A 7,500-nucleotide genomic window follows, 5' to 3' on the forward strand; every position below is an offset into this window, starting at 1 on the left:
ACAAATTTAGAAGAAAACTTAAACTCTCATCAGAAGCATCCCACAACGATAGTGCCTTCATTCTCTCAATGAAAGTCACACTTGAAAGAAAATATCAAAGAAGCAGAATTAACAAAATCAAAATTTGTACACTACCGAACTGATAGGACAGTCCTGAGAAAAAAATTGTGTAATTATATGTGTAGATAATAGTATTGCACCTCGAACTACAGTCCTATACTCTAAGTCGAACGAGTACACTGAAGCTCAGGTTTTACATCTGAGGGACAATGACATAGTGTTTATAAACATTTACAAGCCACCAGCTTGATCATCGAGCAAATTCTTTATACCCCTAAGGACATTATGATTATTTGATCAAGTTTACCTCCTCCCATGCATACCATCATACTCACCGGGGACTTTAATTTCCCCCTCATGAATTGAATGACAGAAACAATGTAAGGAGGAGCTGGAAATATGAGGCTACAAACAAAAGCGTCGCTTTGCTTCTCACGGGAAACTTTACTTCACTCAGTTAATCAACATTCTAAAGAGGCCATAGCATATTTGATATATTCATGACAAACAACGACGAACTAGTACATAGTTTTTACATTCATGAAGCGAACCTCTCAGACTACAATATTGTAACCCTAACAACTAATCACATGCAGTGAAGTTCCAAAAATCGTACCCAGAGCCCTATCAAACCTCTGAACTTGAATCAATTAAACTTTTTCAATCTTCAGGTAACCTGGAAAGAGATATAAGGGCAGTGGACTGGAGAACTAAAGTGGACAGAATGAGTGTTGAGGATCAGTATAGTTGTTTTTTTTCCTGACAAAATGCCTACAAGTTTCTTTGAATCACGTACCTCCGAGGAAAACAACGCATTAAAGAAGCATACAGAGGGATCTAAAATTATTTATGCGCAAAAGAAGTAACGTTCGAAAGAAATTAAAACAAACTCCAAGTCCTTCGAGTAAACAACGACTTTATAATAAGATTGAATTCCTGGATGAAAAACTAAAAACATTTCTGGACAAGGAAACGAAACTAAAAGAAATCCGCTCCATATCATTTTTCAAAAATAATCAGAGGAATTTTTACAAGTATGCGGCAACCAAAGCCAAAGTCAAAGAGATGATCGGCCTCTTAGCTGAACATAATATCAGAAGTATAGATGATCCGCGGCAAATCGCAGACATATTACAACAGCAATACAGTGGAGTGTATAGTAATCCTCCCAGTGAAAACTTCATCCATTCATCGACAGAGTTTTTCCACTATCGTGGCGTCTCCTAGCCCATGCTGACGAATACAGATATAACCCAACAGAAATTCAATGAAGTTACAAAATAATTTGCTTCAAACGTAGCACCCAGCCCTGACTACTTTTCTGCACTATTCTTGAAAAACTGTGCGTCTGAACAAAGCATACTGTTGCACATTCTACATAGAAACCGCTTTGACACGGCAGTTATACCAAATCAGTTAAAAGCTGTTATCATGAAGCCAACATATAAAGAGGTTCCAGAGCAGAAGCTGTAAACTACAGACCAGTAGCCCTTACATCACATATAACTAAAACAATGGAGAAATTGATAGTGGCTGAAATTACCACATACCTAGAAGATATAAACAAGACGAACCCGAATCAACAAGGCTTCAGATCAGGACGTTCATGCCTTCCCCAATTCCTTGGCCACCATGAACAAATTCTGCAGGTACTGGAACATCATAAAAAGCACGGACTTGATGTCCTTAGATTTTTCAAAAGCCTATAATAAGGTTGAATACGGTGTACTCCTCCATAAAGTCCGTGACTTAAGAAGTAAATGAAAGGTTGGGTTGTGATTACACTGCTTCCTAACAAACAGGTAGCAACAGGTTGCGGTGGATGGCATAAAATTCCGGTAGTGGACAATGGTCAGTGGAGTACCGCAGGGGTCAGTGCTTGGTCCGTTGCTCTTTTTAATGCGCACATCGGACATTAAAAGATATATCTTGTACTCTTCTGTCTTTTCCTTCGTGGATGACACAAGGATATTAAGGGAAGTGTCCACCGACGAAGATGCACAATTACTATAGACGGATCTATAAGCCCTCTATAATTTAGCTGAGGAAAACAACATGTTCAATAACAATGAATTTGAACACATGGCTTACACCTTGAGTAAAAGTATGGAATATCCCACATACATAGCACAAAATGGTTCTAACATCGTCATCCAAGAAAACGTAAAGGATCTTGGCGTTATCTTAAACTGAAACCTTTACAGCACACATTGTTAGCGTGGACAAAAAAGCAAGATCCCAGCCAGGCTGGATTCTCTGCACCTCCCAAACGAGAGAAACACGACCCATGCTGACACTATATAAGTCACACGCACACACACACACACACACACACACACACACACACACACACACACACACACACACACACACACACACACACACACACACACACACACACACACACACACACACACACACACACACACACACACACACACACACACACACACACACACACACACACACACACACACACACACACACACACACACACACACACACACACACACACACACACACACACACACACACACACACACACACACACACGCACGCACACACACACACACGCACACACATACACACACACACACGCACACACATACACACACACACACACACACACACACACACACACACACACACACACACACACACACACACACACACATATGTACACACACATAACACCACAATATATATATATATGTATATATATTTATATGTATATATATATATATATGTATATATATGTACATATGTATATGTGTATATATATACATATATGTATATATATGTATATATATATATACATATATATATCATGTACTGTATGTATAGAGGGAGAAAGAGAGAGGGAGAAATATCGAGAGAGAGAGAGAGAGAGAGAGAGAGAGAGAGAGAGAGAGAGAGAGAGAGAGTATTTATTGGCGCGCATGTATGTCCTTATGTGCGCTTGTGCCTGTGGGTGTTATTACATGTACGCATGAGTGTGCCTGTGCATATGCATGTTGGTGTGCGTGTGGCTTTGTGTACGTTCGGCCGTGTCAGTGCTCTCTTGGACTGGCAAAGTGTGCCGTCCGGGCACAAAACAGAGTTTATCATAGAGATATGAATCAGGAATGATTTTGCTTTTGAGGTGCATCAATATAATGCAAAAATGTCAAAGGAATACGACGGAATTCGATGAGGGTCAAAGCTTCGCCCTATTTAACATTTCATTCGATTTATTAATATATCATTGAATACCTTTCATGACAAATAATGCTGATCACACTTGTGCGCTTGTGATGAACAAAGGAGGAAAGATAAAAGAATCGAGTTTTCGTGGATGTCCTCCTACGCGTGTTAAAACGGCTTCATCATTGTGACGTGCATTATAGATTTTATTTTTTCCTAAAACAGGGGCAGTTGGTAAGGCGTTGGTTTGCCAATGCGCTAGGCTAGACCTCGGTTCGATCCCCGGGGGTGACAGTCGGAAAAATTATTTGATTGACATTCGCCGTTACTGGCGATTCCTTTCAGGTATTTACAACGACGAAAGCTTATAAAAGTTTTGAACTAGCTTTGCCAATTACTCGTGAGTTGAGCTCTGGATTTCTGTGATATTAGGTTAGTATGGCAGTTAGACTTCTACCTAGAATCTTCGGAGTTAGTTCAACATCAAGTTAGAGATCTTTTGTAGCTCCAGCGGCGCAGTCGGAAAGTTGTTGGTCTGGCAATGAACTAGACATCAGTTCGATCCCCGGGGGGGACAGAAGGAGAAATGATTTGATTGGCATGCGCCGTTACTAGCGATTCACGTGTATATATATATATATATATATATATGTATGTATATATATATATATATATATATAAATATGTGTGTATGTATGTATGTATGTACATATGCATACATTAAGCTGACGACAAAAATCATGACCATACGTGTCGAAAACAATGTCCCTTCGGTTATATATATATATATATATATATATATATATATATATATTATATATATATATATATATATATATATATATATATATATATTTAGGCAGAGTAAGAGTTCTTTAAACGTTTCCCATCACTAAACGGATTAAAGGACAGTTCATAATACATATTACACACCCGATTACTGTGGAGCTCATTTCCTTCTCATTGCTGAGGTCATGAATATCTGGTGTCATAATTTCTGCTTCATTGGTCACTGGAATGGGAATAGAGGAAGAACGAGGAGGAAGAGGAGGAGGAAGACGAGGAGGAGGAGGAAGAGGAAATCAGAAGTTGAAATAGCGGAGTAGGAAGAAGAATAAGAGTATAAAGGATGTAAGAGAGTATTAGAAGTGATGATGGATTGTATGAAGTTCAAGACCTCACTTTACTTCCTAGTCAATGTGCGTATACAATATGTCTGAATCAAAGGTGCATAAACGTAGACATACAGTATATGCATGCTAGCACGCGTTCGCGACCGCTACTACGGCAGTCCGGGTTCGAATCCTGTCCATGGCTGAAATAATTTCAGTATCACTGCGCTGCTAGTCGTTACTCCAACTCTCGAGGGCAGGGAGTTGGGGATGTGTGTGCGTATAAGGTCACAGCATTATCCATAAATTGGTCATGTATGAGCTCTAAGCTCTCCTACGCTAAGGAAAATAGCTGTCGATCACGAACCCATCACGTGATCCAAGACAATGGTGAATCACACACACACATACACACACACACACACACACACACACACACACACACACACACACACACACACACACACACACACACACACACACACACACACACTCACACACACACACACACACACACACACACACACACACACACACACACACACACACACACACACACACACACACACTAATCTGACTATCCAGAAGATATGAAGAATACAATTTTCCATACAGATAGATGAATACCTGCAATAGTTTAGAAGGGGATATAGCCTAAGCTGGGACAATAAATGCATTAAAATCTGAGTGTAATAAGAGGAAAATAAGGATATATTAATTTGATGTTCGGTAAGATAAATTGAGGAATAAAAGGTAGGACTCCACGAGTGTTGTTCATTTCCTGTATAATACAATTAGATATATGTAATTTGGTAAATATACACTAAGATTTAGTCAGGCCTCTATATTTACTTTACTCATACTCATTTCGTTTTTTCTGTGAATTTCAATATTCATCTTCCTTCGCGCTAACCAATTTCTCAAAAATGAAAAGAAAAAACAACAAAATCCAATTAAACATAAATTCAATACGCTCTCTCGTCGTCACTCGTCACATTTTTCGTTGACTGCTCAGATTCCAAATTCCCGGAAATTTCTTCAAGAAAAGGTCGAACAAATATTTGGCGCACTGGGAGGAAGAACATACGGAAGGGATAACTCCGCTTACCTTCTTCAATCCGGTGACACACTTCATTAATCTTATTCTGGTTGAGCACAAGTAATCTTTTCTACAGCTAAAGGATTGGTACCTGCCCTGAAAGAGATTTCAGAGGATCGCGACCCCTTTTTGGAAGATAATCCGCACATTCAAATGCATGAAATTTTCCTCAACCATAAGAATTGTACGAAGTGCGGTACTGTGTTGATGGGACCACTTCGTCAACGAGTTCGATTCCAGGCGATGTAGAGAGCCTCTGGAAGTGATCTGGAGACTCTTTGGCTATTGTTTACTTTCTGCCTTTTGGGAGACTTCTTTGATTCACAAGGAGGCCTCCAGGTAGAGGGAACGCGAAGAGTGGTAAGGTTTCTTATATCAGGAAGAGAGGAGGTACCTCCTATTTCGGCACCCAGTTACACTTATGAAATCTGTCTTTTCAAGAGGATATGTGGTGAATCATTTCAATACACACACGCGCTCACGCACAGCCACTCACACACGCGTGCATACACACAGGAACTCACAACTCGTGGCGCAGTGGTTAGAATTCTCGCCTGCCACTACGGCGGTCCGGGTTCGAATCCCGCCCAGGGCTGAAATAATTTCAATATCGCTGCGCTGTGGGTTGTTACTCCAACTCTCGTGGGCGGCGAGTTGGGTGTGTGTGTGCGTGTAAGGTCACAGTATTAAGCATAGATCGGTCATACGACCCCTGAGCTCTCATCCGGGAGGTTGATAAATGTCGATCACGAGCTAGACACGTGGTCCAAGACCATGGTGAATCACACGTGTACACACACGGAAATACGTCTCTACATTCGTTCGCTTTATGTTGATCGCTGAAGCGGGAACCGGGGTCCCAACAGAGTGAGATAGAGAGTCAGACCGAGAGATCAGGAATTGGACTCAATATCATTACAACTTTACGGATTCGAGCGAATGGATCACGTGATTATCCGGAATGGATGTTTAGAGCGGCCCAGAGGCGACCCCCGGCGTAACGAGCCAGGTCCAGCTCGGCGGAAATGCATCAATTGGTCGTTAGGCGATGGACGCAACAAACGAGTTTTGTTGTTTGCTAGGCACTTTTTATGTTGCCATTTCGCATTTTTTTTTTCCACATTTATCCTGACCGGGGAGATTGGTTGGATGTTTTTATTCTGTCTGGTCCATTCTGTCACTGAAACACATCACCGTGAGTGGTCTTCCCCATCTGTCATTATTTCTTTCCCCGTTCTTCCTAGACGCCCTTATATAAATAACAGAAGATTCTGCCTATTAGAACAATTATGATTAAATTGCAACTTGGATTATGTAGGTCTATTAACCAAAAATAATTTCATTACATCAGGAGTGAAAACCTTATCAGGTATTCCGAAAATTCTCCCCCGTGTCACCTTAACCCCGGGAAGACTTCTTCGTCTTCATCCACGTCGTCTCTACTTCCAGCAACATGATAACACCCCCTCTTATGTGACTCTGTTCACCCACTCCATGAAGCGGCCTCCTCACCTCCACATCCCATATCCTTATCTTATTACCTTCCCTGAGCGACCTCCCTTATCCTTCGTGCCTATAAAGATCCCCTTTCGATCCCGAAGCCCAATGGAGAGATAGCAATTCCAGCTCCGCCGAAAACATAAACTGGCCATGCGCAGGCGCACGCGCAAGCAGGACCCAGGTTATCTCGCACAAACAAGTTATACTGTGACCGGGCCGAGCCTGGGCCGCGCGTTATCATACCCGATTATGCTGGTCCCCCTCTCAATCCGCAGCGTTCCACTGCAGCTGCTGCTGTGCAAATAGTACAAGGAACATTAGCGTCGCGGCTCGTTATGTGCATTTCGCTGCGACCAGTGCCAAACGATTTTATTAAGGACTTTTACATAAGGACCCAGATTCCCTTTATCAACTAAATCCTTTCGAGCAAGAGATTGATTATCTTAGAATGATGTCTGATTCTTTGTGTCTGTATTTTTAATCAATCAGCAGCTATGAAATTTTGTTTTGGTATGTAAAATCAATTATGCAATTATGAAAAAATTA

Source organism: Oratosquilla oratoria, chromosome 35, assembly GCF_046742065.1.
Source record: "Oratosquilla oratoria isolate Oo_2021 chromosome 35, ASM4674206v1, whole genome shotgun sequence".
NCBI classification, from domain to species: domain Eukaryota; kingdom Metazoa; phylum Arthropoda; class Malacostraca; order Stomatopoda; family Squillidae; genus Oratosquilla; species Oratosquilla oratoria.